We start from the raw sequence: 18115 nt of genomic DNA, 5'->3' as shown, positions 1-18115 counted from the left end.
GTAAAATGACTAAAGAAAAATAAACAGATCCTAAGAGACCAGTAGGACACTATCAGGCAGTCCAACATATGTAACTCAAGTCCCAAAAAGAAAGGAATGAAACAAGCATAAAAAAATTTTTGTTGAAGAAACAACGGCAAAAACATTTCAAATTCAGTAGAAAATACTGACTTAACAAATCCAAGAATCTCAACAAACCCAAGCAGAATATACAGAGCCACATATGCATACATATCATAGTCAAGCTGCTGAAAGCCTAAGAGAAAACCTTGACAGCAGCCAAAGAAAAATGACTGGTTACATATCAAAAACAACAATACTATTAATGGTTCACCTATCAGAAAAAATGGAGACACTGAAACAACATCTTCTATATCCAATGATACTATCCTTCAAAAATGAGGTGGAAAAAAGTTATTTTCAGAAAACAAAAATTGGGTTTGTGGCCGGCAGAGAAAACCAACAACTAGAGTTTTAAAAGGGGGAGGGGAAGGAAAGTAGTAACAACACTAAATCAAAAATATGACATCAGAGGCTCAGAGCCCTCATCAGAACCTGACCGTGTTGGCACTCTGATCTCAGACTTTCAATCTCCAGAACTGTGAGAAACAAATTTCTGTTGTTTGTAAGCCACCCAGCCTATAGTACGTGTTACAGTAGCCCAAACTAAGACACAGACAAGAATACTGCACCCAAAAAATTGCAGCATACACATTCTTTCCAAAGACACACAAAACATTTATAAAACTTGGCAATAAACATAGTAAAAGGTACTCAGTCACACTGGGAATCAGGGAAACGTAAAATAAAAATCACTATGAGATAACCCTACATATTCTCTAGAATAACAGAAAATATTTGCCAACTATATACTTAACAAAAGACTCATATCTAAAATATTTTAAAACTCCCAAAATTCAACAGTAGAATATAAGCAAAAATTTCAGAACAAAGACCTTCGAAAATCATCTCCTCCATAAAACCAGCAAGATCACTGGCAAAAACTGTGAAAATCAACATTCTGTGAACTCTGGAAATTAGCCAAAGGCTTGGAGCAATCTAGGAAGAGTGATAAATGGCTGAATCTTATTTGGGAAGACCAGTACACTTTAAGGCATTTCATCTTCCCCTATTCCCATCCTCCCCCATAGCTGGGTAGTAGCTTTGAAAATTAGCAGCCTGGGGGATCAGGACCAGTGGCTTATGCCTATAATCCCAACTACTTGAGAGGCTGAGGTGGGGAGAACTGCTTGAGCCCAAGTGCTTGAAACCAGTCTGGGCAACATGGTAGTACCCCACCTCTAAATAATGTTTAAAAATTAGTCTGGCATGTTGACATGCATCTGTAGTCCCTGCTACTCACAAGGCCGAAGCCAGAGGATCAGTTGAGCCCACGACTTTGAGGCTGCAGTGAGCTATGACCACGCCACTGCACTCCAGCCTGAGCACAGAGCCAGACCCCACTGCTTTACAATTAAAAACAAAAAACTCAACAGCCTGGCAGGCACTAGGGAAGACAGAAGAGGTTTGGTGCTCCTTTAGTACCTCATTCCCAGAGAATTGTCATTATTTAACATGTCTGGTGGTCTCCTGGAAGGCTCTACTCCCAAAGCTAGTTTAATTTGACCTGACTCAGCACTTATCTAGTATAAAAAGCTTCCCCTAATACCCTAGGACAACCAAAGGACATTTGTCAAAAAGAGGTAACTGTTTCATATCGCAGCTGGCTGAGGGAGAGAAGAACAGCTGAGGCAAACAGTAGACTAAAATCTTTAAAAAGAAAAGCTGGGGGCTTTATAAAGCTCCATCATATTCCTGAGACTATAGAAAGCCACATGTACAGAAAGGGCTGTACACATGCCCAGTAAAGACCTAAGTGCTCACCTCTAGCTAAACTTGAGGCTCTGCACAAGCAGGAACTAAAGAGTAAGGCAGAGTTGTAAACTGCCTGGTTAAGTGTTGAAGGAGTGTCCCAACACACACATAACTTCAACAAAAAGATGTATAGCTCCCAGGCATTTAAGGAAATCTCTGTCCAATCATTAGCTGACCACTAAGCCAACTGAGCAGAGATTTCAGTGCCTACGTGTGACAAAGAATACAGATTAATTTATAGAATTAGTTTCGAAAAAAATCACTAAATAACAACACTGGGGCAGAGAGGAGAGGAGACTCTGATTATCAGAGTTGTGACATTATTTCAAATGTGCAGTATTCAACAAAAAATTACAAGATATAAAAAAAAGAAGAAGGAAGTGCGGTTCATACACATGGAGAGAGAAGCAGTCCACAAAACTGTCCCTGAGGAAACCCAGACATAGCACTGACTAAACCAGACAATGTTTTAAAATCAGCTACTTTAAGCACATTCAAAGAACTAAAAGAAACCCATGTCTAAAGAACTGAAAGGAAGTATGAGAATATCAATAAAAGATAAAAAATTATGACAAAAAAAATTGTGGAATTGAAAAGCACAATAACTAAAATGAACAATTCACTAGAAAAGTCAGCAAACCTGAAAATAGATCAACTGAGATTACCCAGTGTGAGGAGCAGAAAGAAAACCAATTTTAAAAATGCATAGGGCCTACAATACCTGTGAGACAACATTAAACATACCATTGTATACATAATAGGAGTTTCAGAAGAGAGGGGAGATAAGAATGAGGCAGAAAGAGCATTTGAGGAAATGTGACTAAGAATTCCCCCAGTTTGATGAAAAACATTAACCTAAACATCCAAAAAAGCACAAGGCATTACACAGAGGATAAACCCAAAGAGATCTACACCTTAGACACATCATCCTAAAATTGCTGAAAAAGGAAGAGAGAATCCTAAAAGAAGCAAGAAAGAAACAACTTGTCACAGACAAACATCTTTAGTAACATTAACAACTAATTTTTAATGAGAAACCATGGAGGCCAGATGGCAATGGTGTCAAAGCACTGAAAGAAAAAGACTCTCAACCATGAATTCTACAACTATTTTTCATAACAGAAGGAGAAATTAAGACATTTACAGATTTAAACAAATACTGAAGAGTATCCCTCAGGCTGAAATGAAAGAGCACTAGATAGCAGGCTGAATCCATCTGAAGAAATAAGGAGTATGGTGAAGGTAACTACATAGGTAAATATAAAAGACAGTATAATTGTTTTCTCTCTGTGACTTTTTCTTCTCCCGATTTAAAAGGTATAAAAGGATGTATGTATGGCAATAATAGCACGAAGGAAGGAGAGGGAACAGAGCTATATAGGAGCAAACTTTTTGTATATTATTAAGATTAACAGTATTAATTTCAACTAGAATAAAATTAAGTTGTTAATTATAATTCCTAGAGCAACCACTACAAAAATGAATTTAAAATATACAGTACAAAACAAGTGATTCAAGTGATACACTTGAAAATATCTATTTAACACAAAAAACAGTACTAGAGGACTAGAGGAATAACCACCCCAAAAAACAATGAGATATATAGAAAACAAAGAGCAAAACAGCAGATGTAAATTCCACTTTATTGGTAATTATGTTAAATACAAATTAATCAGGCACTCCAATCAAAAAGCACATACTGGCAGAATGGGTAAAAACCATAATCCAACTATATACTGGCTATAAGAGACACACTTGAGATTAAACAGATACAAATAAACTGAAAGTAAAAGATTAAAAATGTTATAGCATGCAGAAAGTAACCAAAAGAGAGCTGATGCAGCTATTCTCGCAGCAGAAACAATAGACATTAAGACAAAAAATTGTTACTAGAAACAGAGAATGTTTTGTAATAACAAAAAGGTCAATCCATCAAAATTACATGCCACTTATAATCATGTGCCCAGCTAATAAGAGAACCCCAAAATATATGAAGTAGAAACTGACAAAATTGAAAGGCAGAATTCAAAAATAATAGTTAGAAACCTTAGTATTTCACATTCAATAATGGATAGTATAGACAGAAGATCAAGGAAACAGAAGACCTGAACACTACAAACTCTACAAAACGCTCCACCTAACGACAGCAGAATAAGGAATGTTCTTTAGTATGTACTATGTGTTAGGCCATCAGACAAGTGTCAATAAATTTTAACGGAATAAAAATCACAGAGAGTATGTTCTCTGATCACAATGGAATGAAACTAGAAATCAATACCAGAAGGAAATTTGGTAAATTAATATGTGGAAATTAAGCAACAAACATCTAAGTAACCAGTAAGCCAAAGAAAAAAATTGCACTGGAAATCAGAAAATACGTTGAGATAAATAAAAACAAAAACACAACATACTAAAACTTATGGGATGAAGTAAATGCAATGCTTATTATAGGGAAATTTACAGCTATATATGCCTACATTAAAAAAGAAGGTCTTAAATCCACAACCTAACTTTCTATCTTAAGAAATTAGGAAAAGACAAACTAAACCCAAAGCAGGCAAAAGAAAAAAAAAAAAATAAAGAACACAGCAGAAATAGAGAACAGAAAAAAAGTAGAGGGGGAAAAAAAAAATCAATGAACCCAAAAGTTAGTTCTTTGAAAAGAACAAAATTGACAAACCTTCAGCTAAACTAAGAAAGAAAAGATTCAAATCACTACAGTGAGGAATGGAAGAGGAGTCATTACTACCAACCTTATATTAATAAAAAGGATTATAGAAGAACGCTATGCAACTGTATGCCAACAAATTACATAGTGTAGATGAAATGGACAAATTCCTAGAAAAACCCAAACTGTTGAAACTGACTGAAGATGACACAGGAAATCTGAATAGACCTAAATCAAGTAGAAAGAACTTCCCACAAAGAAAAGTCCAGGACCTAGCCAACCACGGTGGAGGGCACCTGTAGTCCTGGCTACCTGAGAGGCTAAGGCAGGAGGATAGATCATTTGAGCCCCGGAGTTCGAGGTTGCAGTGAGCCAAGATTGTGCATTGCACTCCAGCCTGGGCAACAGAGCAAGACTCTGTCTCATAAAAACAAACAAACAATCCATGACCAGACTGCTTCCCTGGAATCTGGGGAACATTTCAAGAATTAACACTATTCCTTCTCAAACTCTTTCAAAAAATAGGAGGGAACACTTCCTAACTCATTCCTATGAGGCCAATATTGCCCTCATACCAAAATCAGACAAAGTTATCATAAGAAAACTACCAACAAATATCCCTTATAAATTAAATCAGAAAAGTCCTTTTTTTTTTTTTTTCCTCTAAAGACACACCATCTAGATCCCTTCATCCTCCTGCCCCAAGCTGAACTGGTTACTCTTCAGACCTCCTGTACAGCACTATCCTTGAATCTCCATAATCATCCTAGAAATTCTCTTTACTCTTCTCCTGTACTGCATCCTATTTCCCGGATCCCCCTCTTTTTAGTTATCCCATCACTTTGATGGAGCCTGTGCCTTTTAGTAACTTCCTGATATGGTACTTTTGAAGTAAAGATTCTAACAACCTCATACATTTCCTATTTTTAGCCTCCTACCACACTTGATAGATTGGTATAGAATGAAGAGTTTGGAAATAACTTTCCTTCAGGATTTTGAAGGTATTATTCCATTACTGATTACTCTCCAATGCTACCTATTTCTAATCCCTCCTTTGTGCTCCATTCCCGAAAGCTTTCTTGATCTTCCCTTTATTTCGGGTGTCTGAAATTTCACCATGATATATCTTGATGTTCTTTTTTTCAGTCACCATGTTGAGCATTCATGAGCCCTTTCACTGTGGAAATTCACATAATTTCTTCCATTTTCTCCCTTTTTTTTTTTTTTTTTTTAAGACAGTGTCTCCCACTGTTGCACAGGCTGGAGTGCAGGAGCGCCACCTCAGCTCACTGCAACCTCTGCCTCCCAGGTTCAAGCGATTTGCTCAGATTACAGGTGCATACCAACACGCCCGGCTAACTTTTGTATTTTAGTAGAGACAGGGTTTCACCATGTTGGCCAGGCTGGTCTTGAACTCCTGACCTCAGGTGATCCGCCCACCTCGACCACCCAAAGGGCTGAGATTACAGGCATGAGCCACCGCATCCAGCCAATTCTTACTTTTCATATGTTGAACGTGCATGCAAGTGTGATCCTCTAGTTTTCTTATTTTCTCCCACTTTACAACTCTTTTTGTCCTCCTCTGTGAGCGTTTTCTCAACTTTATCTTCCAATCTTCTAATAAGAATTTAATATTCTGAATTTCCAATTATTCTATGAAGTGTTTCATATTCTAAATTTCTAGAAGCTCTTCTTTTCTGGGCACTGCTTTTTCATAGCATCCTTTCTTGTTTCAAAGATGCAGTATCTACTTCTGAAGAAATCAGTAACTTTTTATAAAAACTTGTCTTCTTAAAGTATTTCCATTTCCCTCTTCTCTTTCATATTAAGGTTATCCTCAAATATTTGGTGATCCTTAATCTCATATTTAAGGTTGAGGCATTTAAAAGTTGCCTAGAGATTCTGTCTTAATGAGGAGACATACTGTAGGATTATCCATCTGGGCCACATCTGTTATCAGTTAGACATTTTTCCTGATCTCATCAGTTTGCTGTCACAGGATGAATCTTTTAATCTCACAGCTAGATGGGGCAAGAACTTGTCAGCCAGTATTCTCCGAACTGGGAGGGAAAAAGAGATTGGGAATAACTCTCAGATCAACATGTAGATTTTCATGTAATTCTCCCTGTTTTCCAGTATGATGCCCTTAACCTGAACTGTGCCTACTGTTCTCAAGTACAGAGATCCTCAGGTTGAATGTCAAAGAAGAAAACTTGGATGAGGCAGGAGTTCCTTTCCTGGAACCATCAGTGTTGCTTACTTGTTACACAGACTTTTAGACAATTCCTTCAGAGGTCCCTGCAGACACCAATTCCTGAAGCATTCCAGGGCCCTACAGCACCAGTTCTAGACTAATTCTAGGCCTTCTCCACTGACAGCAGAAGGTTCAGCTTTCTCTCATCTACAAACAAATGGAGATAGGGCTATTCTCAAGAACTATGGAGCCATACACAGGTATTAACAAGCGACTACTTAAGCAAGCAACTCAGAGCAGCATTTTCAGAAAAGCTTCCTATACCACTAGTTCATCAGGATAATCAGAAAACAGCTGATAGTTCTGCTGACATTCCTTTTCACCCATACTATCATACAGAAATCTCATTTTTCAGAGACGTAGATGAAATCTCTAGGTCCCAGTGATAGTAGGGAGCAACCCACTGTATTTTGCTTTAGCTGATCTGCCTCATCAGATAACTTGGACAAAGTGAAACATACCTCCTGATTTTACCACGTTCCCAAAAACCTCACTATTAATGTCTTTACTTGCTGCAGTTAAATGGTAAGTAATAATTGTGCAGATGAAGGTGATTCATAAATAACCAAGGTTGAAAAGCACAGTAGAAAGACAAAAAACTGACGGCAGAAATAACGGAAGGCTGTGTGCCCAAAGCTGGAAAGGACTTCATCAGTACTGACCATCAGAATAAAAAGGCTGGTCTCAGTAGCTCACAACTGTAATCACAGCACCTTGGGAGGCCAGGAGCACTGCTAGAGCCCAAGAGTTCAAGACCAGCCTGGGCAACAAAGTGCGACCCGTCTCTACAAAATAGTAATAATAATAGAAAGAAAAAAATGGCTTATGAGAGCTTGGGCAACACCTGTTGGAAAGAAGCGAAGGAGAAAGACTTAGTGCCAGCAGAGAACTACTGCATACTAAATCCTAAAAGCTTAATTTAACTGTGACAATGTTTAAAATGTAAATGTTAAGCTAAAACATGGTATCTTAAAACTCTAAAACTATTAGTTCCCAAGCTTCTGTTCTATTTCCTAACTCTTAAAAAAAACGAGGATTTAAAAAATTGTATTACTTTTATAATTTTTCCTGTTTTTCTAATTCTATTTTTAAAATGACCTTTACCCATTATAAAACATAATGTACATTCAATTTAGGAATTATTAAAAACTCTACATCTTAAGAACACTATTTTCCTATAAAAGCAGAGTATTCCCAAATGTTCCTATATTTTAAAACAAGTGTCTACTTAAAAACAAATATAAATACGTAGTACTCATTGTTAATTTTTATTATTTCCTGTTTTCCTACCAGCTCCAATGCAAATTATAATGTCTCTTAAGCCATGAATAAAATATAGAATTTTAACTCAAAATTCAGCATACAAGTTCTTACCAGTTACCTTAAATATTCTTTACTTAGGAAAACACCATTATAGCATAACTTTCTTGGTTTTCAAAATAAACTTAACAGAAAAAAAAGTCCAAGCCAGTTTTTTTTTAAGAGAAAGGCCTACCTCAATTAGTGCTAGTAAGTCATATGCAAACTCTATCTCCATTTATTTTGAATATCAGAAGATAATAAAATTCTCATTCTTATTTTAGCTCTGTACTACAAACTGAGGAGCCACAATATTTGATTTGACTTATTTAAAACTACATATCCTTACTCTTAATATACCCTTCCCACTCACCAAGATAATAAACACTAACTGGCCGTCCTCACTTCAATCTCCTCTCCAATCATGCTGTATCTGGCTGCTAATCATATTTCTTCATGTAATTCTGTTCAATGATCTTCAGTAGAACTCCTTATTTCCAATTTCTAATCCAAACTTCTTTAGATCCCTCCAGCTCATGCCACAATCTTATTTTTTACTATATTCGTTTAAAATAGACTCTAACCAAGGAAAATGCTTGCATTCCACAACTCTCATGTCTGTTTTTTTTTTTTTTTTTTTCCCTGAGCCGCAGTCTCACTCTGTCACCCAGGCTGAGTGTGGTGGCACAATCTCAGCTCACTGCAACCTCTACCTCCCAGGTTCAAGTGATTCTCCTGTCTCAGCCTCCCGAGTAGCTGGGATTGCAGGCACCCACCACCACACCTGGCTAATTTCTTTTTTTCGTTTTGTATTTTTAGTAGAGACTGGGTTTCACTATGTTGGCCAAGCTGGTCTCAAACTCCTGACCTCAGGTGCTCCACCTGCCTCAGCATCCCAAAATATCTGCGCTTTTTTAACATGCTCTTCCCCCCAGCTGTTATTTCCTTCCCTTTTCACCAACCTATACATACCACTTCTTCAAAATCTAGGTTAAAAAATTATTTTTGTCAAGAAGCTTTATTAATTAATCTTATTACAGATTTTATTTTGTCAGCTCAGTAATTTAAATGTTTCACAGTTAAGTACTCTTCAAGTTATATCTTAGATCATGAGCTCTTTGGAGTAGACGCCATATCCTGTGCTCTGTATATGTGCATCCCTACTCCTAGTGAAGCATTAGCTGAATTTTGTATGACAACTAACCCAGTTAAATAAAACATGTGAAAACTGGGGGAAATATAACCAGACAAACAAGACTTTTCTGAATACAAAAAAACTGAAATCTCCCAAAACTAAATTCAAATGTAACATTCATTTTTGTCAAAACAACATGTAAACATAGAACACAAACTTGAGTGTATTTTTTCCTACATACATTAGTTCTGAAGATGATAATTAAGAAAATTCTAATTGTTTTATGTTAGTGATTTTCTAAATCTAGCCCCCAAAAGCTGTTATGTATAAAGTCTCAATATTTTGGAGATAATAATCATATAGTTTTTTTAATGTCTAATTTAACCAATTTGCTTTAGCCTTTTATACTTCACAAAAGCTACAATAAGAAAAGTTGACAGGTGAGATTTTATTATTTCTTCAAGACAAATACTAAAATCCTTGGAGCAAGAGTATATTAAACAAATTTATTACAAATTCCAAAAGACAAAACATCTTTATATAGAGTAAATATTTTCATTTATAAACTCAAGAGCATTCGCAATCCAAATGTTAATGAGAAAGTCTTTTCATATCCATTTCTGCACAATTTACATATTCATTCTTCAAAACTAGATATACTAGAATGTGAAGACACATTTTTTATTATTATGTACTTTTAACAACTTTATTATAATACACATTTCAGAAAAAATTCTTTATCTGCAAAGCACCAATTTAATATTTCTATACTACAATAAGGTTTCTACTATTCAGTATTTACAAAAAATAATGCTACAACTATTAATTCCATTTGGGGAAAAAAACTGATTCAAGCACTAAAAGTAAAAACCATGATGAACAATTCTATTTCAGTTTTCCATTTATAAAGTCTCCTACATGGGCTTTAACCATTCACACTTGTAAGCAACTGTCCATAAGGTAACATTCTAGTTATATTCTACTTTTCTGTTGGACAGGTTAGATACCTACCTATTTAAAAAAAAAGGTACACCTATTTATTTCTACTTCTAAAACTAAAATCAAAAATACCCATATACCTTAATAAGCAACCTAAAATGCCTAATAGCTAACTGATAAAATGCCTGGAAGCTACTATCAAAGAGGCTCCAAAAACCGTTATATAAAGAGGCAATCCACAACCTCCTCCACCTACTTCCTGGCTATATGCCTAGAGAACACTGTAATGACAGCAAGCCAGGCAACTATATTATCGGTGGAGGCAACTCAAATCTCTGCATTCTAAACAAAATATCAAGTCATAAAACTAATGTCTAAAGGAGCACTATTATGAACACTAAGAAGCACCTCTCTGATTTTGTCACTGGGGGGAAAAAAGGGCCACAGTACCAAATTTCATCTGATTTACCTCCCAATTCATAACAATGCCAAACAAGGACAGAAGAAAAGAGAGATGGATTCAAGCATCAATTCTCACTAACCTTGAGAAGGAGAACAAATATGCCATAAGAAGTTCAGAAACAAAAACTCCAGCCCGGGTAACATGGTAAAACCCCGTCTCTACTACAAAAAAAAAAAAAAAAAAATTCAGCCAGGCATGATGGCGCGCACCTGTAGTTCCAGGTACTCAGGAAGCTGAAGTGGGAGGATCGTTTGAGCCTGGGAGGTGAAGGTTGCAGTGAGCTGAGATTGCGCCAATGCACTCCAGCTAGGATGACAGAGTGAGACCCTGTCTCTCAAAAGAAAAAAAAAGGAAGGAAAATAAAAAGAAACAAGCAAAAACTAATTTATGGTGATAGAGGTTAGAGGCTAGAATAGTGGTTACTTCTGTAGGGAGAAATTAATAGGAGGGAGCACAAGGCGCCTTTAATCAGTGAAGAAAAACATTCTTCTACATCTCAATCTGGGTAATTCATTTAAAATAGATAGGCTCTAACCAGGGAAAATGCTTGCATTCCACAACTCTCATGTCTATGCTTTTTTTACATCCTCTTCTCCCCAGGCGTAACCCAGTACCTCCCAGTACCTGGGAGTTACCTGGGTATACTTGTATGTATAAATTTACTGAGTTGTACTTAAGATTTGTGCACCTCACTGTAAGTACACTGTAAGTTATACCTAAATAAAACTTTAAAACAAGTAACCAATAATAGCTAAATCTAAAAACCTTTTCTCAATTCTCATCCTTCTTTATCAATCCATCGTATTGTTAATTACAGAACATCAATATTCCCTAAACGAAACTCTTTCCCTTTTGAAGATCCACAAGGCTTTGTTAGGATGTTTTTTCCAGCATTTTCTGTGGTGTCACATTAATTCTCTCTAAATATTAATTCAATATTTATCTTTTTTTTTTTTTTTTTTGGAGACAGAGTCTCACTCTGTCACCCACGAGGGATGCAGTGGCATGATCTTGGCTTACTGCAACCTCCACCTCCTCTCAGGTTTAAGCGATTCTCCTGCCTCAGCCTCCCAAGTAGCTGGGATTACAGGTGCACGCCACCATGCCCAGCTAATTTTTGTATTTTTAGTAGAGATGGGATTTCATCATGTTGGCCAGGCTGGTCTCGAATTCCTGACCTCAGGTGATCTGCCTGCCTCAGCCTCCCACAGTGCTGGGATTACAGGCGTGAGCCAATGCACCCAGCTAATTCAGTATGTATCAAGTGCTCATGTATGAGACACGAATTAGGCACCCTCCAATACATATTCGCAATCACACACACACACATACACACACACATACCCCAAACTATATTCCCTAAACTGGATTCAAGCCACTCTATTACCTGGTATCAAACTGTATTTGCTTAATTTTAATTCCCATCACTCCTTTATGGGAATATTCTTCTCAAGCATTTTCTGTTTTCAGCCATTCTTTACTGTTCAGTTCTATTTCTATATTATTCTTTCTCTGTACCCCTATAGGACTTACTATCTGTAATTGCACTGTCCAACACAGTAACTGTATGTGGCTACTGAATACCTGAAGTCTGGCTAGTCTGAATTGAGATGTGCTTTAAGTATGTAATACCAACAGATTCTGAAGACTTAATATGGTTAAAAAAAAGAAAAAATGTAAAATAGTTCAGTCATGTTTATATGTTGAAATAATAGTACTTGAGATACGCTGTGTTAAATAAAACTCCATTAATAAAATTTCACCTATTTATTTTTATTTTTTGATGTAGCTATAGAAAATCTAAAATTGCATTTGTGACTCAACTTATATTTCTATTGTGCAGTGTTGACCTATACAATCTATTTATAAATGCCCACAAATTATCTTTTTCTTCTTCTTAAACTAATACAAATTGTATATATTTATGGTGTACAACACATTTTGAAAAACATATAAATTATGCAATGGTTAAATTTAGCTAATTAACATATGGATTACCTCACTTAGTTATATCTTGTGGTATGAACACTTAAAATGTACTCTCCCAGCAACTTTGAAGTATGCAATATTAACTATAGTCACTATGTCCCACAAATTATATCAACATATAATGCCATCTTCCCAATGAGTGCCAGAATTCGCTTTTTTCTTTTATGAATTAAATAAAATTATATTAGGAATTACTAATAGTAACTAGATAAGTTTTAAGTGCCCATTTAATTTTAAAATCCTTTTAAGATTTTTCACAAGGAAGCGCAAGGCATTTCAAAGTGTTAAAATATATTTTAAAAAGTTGTTTTCAGATAGCTATAAATTATTCAATTTCTCATCTGTATTTTACTTATATCCAATTCTAAGTTCAAATGTCCCACCAGCAAGGATAGATGGCATGATTAAACCTGTAGCAATCCAAATCCCATAAAGTATTAGTTCTGATTAAGTCTGATTTTTTTCATCTTAGTCACTCAGTAAAGGGCAGCATCCATTTTGGTCAATATCATTGTATCAATGTCCAGCAGCCAAGACAAAGAGCCTTTATATGGTGGTATGAATAGACAATGTGAGCAATACGACACCACTTGAAATAAGGGCAGGGAGAAAAATGTTTTTATAATGCTAAGTTTTAAAACTAGGAGATGAAACTTACAAATTGTATAACAACTAGGTAAAAGGATATATATAAAAGAAGAACAGGAAGGTAGAACAGAAAGGTCTCCTCTCCAGACCTTTCTCAAGATGTACCTAGGTTCAAACTTGGCTGCTACACTATTAAGTGGATGTGTTTCCTCACATGTAAAGTGGGAATATATATATCACAGGATTATTAAAAGAATATAGTAGATGCTTACTTAATGTCATCTGTCTTTAATACTAATAATTATATAATGGTAATAAGATTATGGGTGACTTCCCCCTCACTTTCCAAATTGCTGTAAATATTTTCCAAGCATAAAAGAAAAACTTACAATTTCATACTAGCACCCCTCCTCAAGTGAACCTAAAATTATTTTTATCAGCTGTCTTTGACAAATTTGCTTATAAGCTTAAAATCTGTGTTTGTGCTAGGAGGTTAGCGGTAGAAAGAAAATTAAAGAGGGGGAACTGATAACTTTAACACCATACCAGCACAGACATATACAAAACAAAGTGTGGAGAGGAAAACAGCAAAAGGAAATGCTGTTTGGGAAATTCCCAACTCAGACTATCCAATGAAAAGATTAGATTCCACCCTCCTCAATCTAGCTACCTACCAGTCACTCCTCACTCTCATCTTGGGTTTATATGTACATTACAAATATGCATAGTCACTGACCTTCTTCTCTCTACTAATGGTCACCACATGGCCTCACAGTCAAAAATTGAAAGAAGAGTGAAGAAATTCAGGATGTGTAACAAAGACAAACCAATGCACTGGTTGGGAAATAACTTCATTAAAATGTACTCATTCCCAAGTGCATCTACTTATCTGCTGACAGTGCTGGGAATGCATTCCTGAAATATTTAACCCGGTTATAAGATTCTACTGCTAGAATCAGAGAAGGCACACTTTGATGCCTACTTCTCACTTCCTCTATAACAACCTTGTCTTTATAGGCATGGCTTAAAATGGTACATTAGCAAAAGTATACAACTCCAAATCACTCACAGGTGAAAATTTCAAGTTAACGTAGAAAGAATAATTAAACAATGGTAACAATAACTATATTACTCTAACAACTAACACTTACTTTACTCAGTATTGTGTGCCAGAAAGCTAAGGACTTTACACGAATTAGGTAATATCAACCCTAAACCTCTTTGAAGATGGTAATTACTAATTCCACTTGCTTAGTGCTCACACAGCTAAATCTGAACCCTGCCAATTTTACTTCAAGGCTTACACTTTTAAAACTTATCACATCCTGCCTCTTTATATATGCATAATTACATTTGCAATTGTGATTCTGTGTGTGTGTGTGTGTATATACATGCACACAGGTGTGTGTCTGTGTGTAAAGTATTTAGTGAGTCAGTAGCAAACAAAAGGCAATTCCAACTCTGTGAAGGCTTTTACCCACCGTCACAAACCAACAATAAATTGGGAATCACCCCTCTCCTCCCCACTAAGTGGTGCTCTGAAAGTACTAGTTTTACAATCATACATCACTTAAGCATGGATGTACATTCTGAAAGATGCGTTCTTAGGCAATCTGGTCACTGTGCAAACATCACAAAGTGTACTCAAACCTACATGGTAGAGGCTGCTTACACACCTAGGCTACTTGGTATAGCCTATTGTTCCTAGGTCACAACATGCTCTTGTAAAGCATGTTACTGTACTGAATACCATACACAATTGTAACATAACTGTTAAGTATTTGTGTATCTAAACACAGAACATAAAATACAGTAAAAATACAGTATTATAATCTTACAGGACCCCCATCGTAAATGAAGTCCACTACTGACCAAAAAACACCATTACGCTGCACATGACTGCACTTAACATCTTTCTCAAGAAACTAAGGAAAGAGATACCTGTAAGTAAAATATTAATCTTTTCAAAAAATTAGATAGAAAATTGATTGACTACAGGTAAACATGCTTTGTAAAGTGTAAAGAATTTTAACCTTAACACTTTATTAGGTATTTTTATTTTCAATTGTCTATTTGGCTCAAGACATATTTGTTTCTAGAGTTTGTACAAAGTCTTTCTTTTTTGAGACAGGGTCTCACTCTGTCACCCAGGCTAGACTGCAGTGGCACAGTATCTGCTCACTGAAGCCTCTGCCTCCCAAGTTCAAGCGATTCTCCTGCCTCTGCCTACCAAGTAGCTGGGACTACAAGCACGTGCCACCACGCCCAACTAATTTTTGTATTTTTGGTAGAGACGGGGTTTCATCATGTTGGCCAGGCTGGTCTCAAACTCCTGACCTCAAGTGATCCACCCACCTCGGTCTCCCAAAGTGCTGGGATTACAGGTGTGAGCCACCACACCCGGCCTGTATAAAGTATTTTAAAAGCTGTATTTCCAACTTAAAAGAAGATATACATATCAAAAGGCTTAACACATAAAATCTGCATTCATCACTCTAACCCAACTTCAATTCTACCAAAATCTAGGCTAGCAGAATTAAGTTTCATGTAACAAATCACTTATCTTTATTTTTACTTACAAGATCTGTTTCAAGGATTCCAAACGAAATGGAAAGACTACAGCTAGCAGACAGAAGGGGTAGGGCCAAGATTAGTACAAGGAGAGTGGAAAGAAAATCTCTCAGAAACGCTAACCTTAATCCAGTCTCACTTTCGCCCAACCAAGAGAAGTGTGCACTGCTGCTGCTTCTGCCCTGGCAGGCTCCTCATCCTCTTCCTCTTGAAATCCTCTGCTTTTTTCCTCCTGGAAAGTTAGTCTCACAGGGCTGTTTTCCTAACATTTCTCAACTGTCAAAGGATTTCTTATCTTGAAATTAAAAGAAAAAAAATCTACTAACTCTCCATAATCACATAAGAGTTCCCAGGAAGTTCAAAAACAACAGTAACTCCTGCCAGGCACGGTGGTTCACACCTGTAATCCCAGCACTTTGGGAGGCCAAGGCAGGTGGATCACCTGAGGTCAGGAGTTCGAGACCAGCCTGGCCAACATGGTGAAACCCCATCTCTACTGAAAACACAAAAATTAGCTAGGCACGGTGGCAGGCGCCCATAATCCCAGCTACTTGAGAGACTGAGGCAGGAGAATCACCTGAACATGGGAGGTGGAGATGGCAGAGAGCCAACATTGCACCACTGCACCCCTGCCTGGGCAACAAACTGTGACTCTGTCCCCCCACCAAAAAGAAAGAAAAAGAAAGGATAGTAACTCTATGGTTCAACTTGGCAGATCTGCAAAAAAAAATAGAATGCAGCAACTACGACCTTGGAGAAGAGAAAACACCTTTTTCATGGGAACTTCCTCTCCTTGAAGAAAGAATTTAATTTAGAGTTCTACTACCCTCGGGGTCTCCTGTGATCTTCATGTTTGTTTCTTAAGGAGAAGAGGAGATATCTTTTAGTCAACCAGCAGGGTGAGCTAGTGCTAGCATCAGTTCCATGATTCTCAAATCTCCCAAAACTCAATGGTGTAAATGGCTTGCACTATTAATAGCAATTTATTTCCCTGTAATAAACCTGAATCAAAAACACCACGTCTAGAACTGCTTCAGTCAATGCTATACCTGACAACTTTACTCAATACTTACAGATTCTCCATTTATGACACATTCTCTTCACCAGAAAAATAACAAGTGTAAATAAAAGCTCATCTGAATATGTATCCATAGTATCCACTCTTCATTCTCTTGTTTTATTTTACAAGGTTACTAATTTAAAACATTTAGAAAACACTTTTAAAAAATGGCTAAAACAAGTGCTCTATAAGATTAGGGTTAGATAACTCAACATGCCAATTTCTCTATTTGCTACAAGCTACAATCGTCTTAGGACCTGACTGAAAAGCCTTCCCACAAGAATAAGATTCACTTTTCCTTCCAGAATCATCACATCCTAAGAAAACGGTCAAAATAAGTAACCCTAAAGAACAGTATTTAGGATGACAGAAAAAAATGGACCTGACCTTTCTCTAGATTGCAGATATCCCACCACTTCTATTCTCCTTGAAACTTTCTTTTCTCCTCCTGCTACCCATTAACAGTCTCAATTCACCCAAAACACTCTTATAACTTGAAGGACAAATTAAAACTGGAAAATGTTTAAGGTTGGCAGGTGACAGACCACTTTATAACTACAAATAACCTGAAAGTGACTCTAATTTTCACAAAATGAAAGTGTAAGTAAATCCACTCACATAATATTGAAAATTGTACAAGAGCTTATCAACTTACAAAAATCAGTAATTTAAAAGCACCTGAAATGACCCATAAAAACTTTTAAAACCTTAAAACAAGTTAACTTTTTGCTAAATTTGACATTCAAAGAAGTTAAAGATCACTGTAGGGTACCACCATAAATGACAGTCACTACTTGTTCAATTTCCTGACAGACCTTAGAGATACCACTCAGTAGAAGCAGTAGTCTTAAAAAGTTGTTTTTAAAAAAAGGAACATTCTGAGTGGCACATTTGTTTATCCAACCAAAACACTATTACAAAATGAAAGACACCATTATTTTCAGCATTGATCTCATTTCTTTTCTTATGTAATAACTGGCAATAACAGCAGTTATTTCAAACTTTCAAAGAAATTTATCAAGTACCTGATCGTTTTGTAATTTTTCAATTTCTGGGTCACGACTGCATTTGGAAAACCTTAAAATTCAAAAGCAACATTGCTCTGAAACTATCCGATATTTCTGTATTTTGTACCTGATTTTGTTTCACTGAAAGTCACTTTAAAAACTAAGTTACCATATAATATGAAAGTTTTTTGTTTTTTGTTTTGAGACGTAGTCTCACTGTGTCGCCAGGCTGGAGTGCAGCGGCACGATCTCAGCTCACTGCAACCT

General features: G+C 36.5%; 1 protein-coding gene across 6 annotated transcripts in view; it reads right to left on the bottom strand.

The window, feature by feature from the left end:
- ZNF644 (zinc finger protein 644) overlaps positions 1 to 18115 on the bottom strand; it is a 101047-nt gene that overhangs the window by 80206 nt on the left and 2726 nt on the right. The window lies entirely within an intron of this gene.

This window comes from Mandrillus leucophaeus, unplaced genomic scaffold (genome assembly GCF_000951045.1).
Source record: "Mandrillus leucophaeus isolate KB7577 unplaced genomic scaffold, Mleu.le_1.0 Scaffold492, whole genome shotgun sequence".
Taxonomy (NCBI): Eukaryota; Metazoa; Chordata; class Mammalia; order Primates; family Cercopithecidae; genus Mandrillus; species Mandrillus leucophaeus.
The sequence above is the reverse complement of the archived record's forward strand: the minus strand, read 5'-3'. Positions and strand labels throughout refer to the sequence as shown.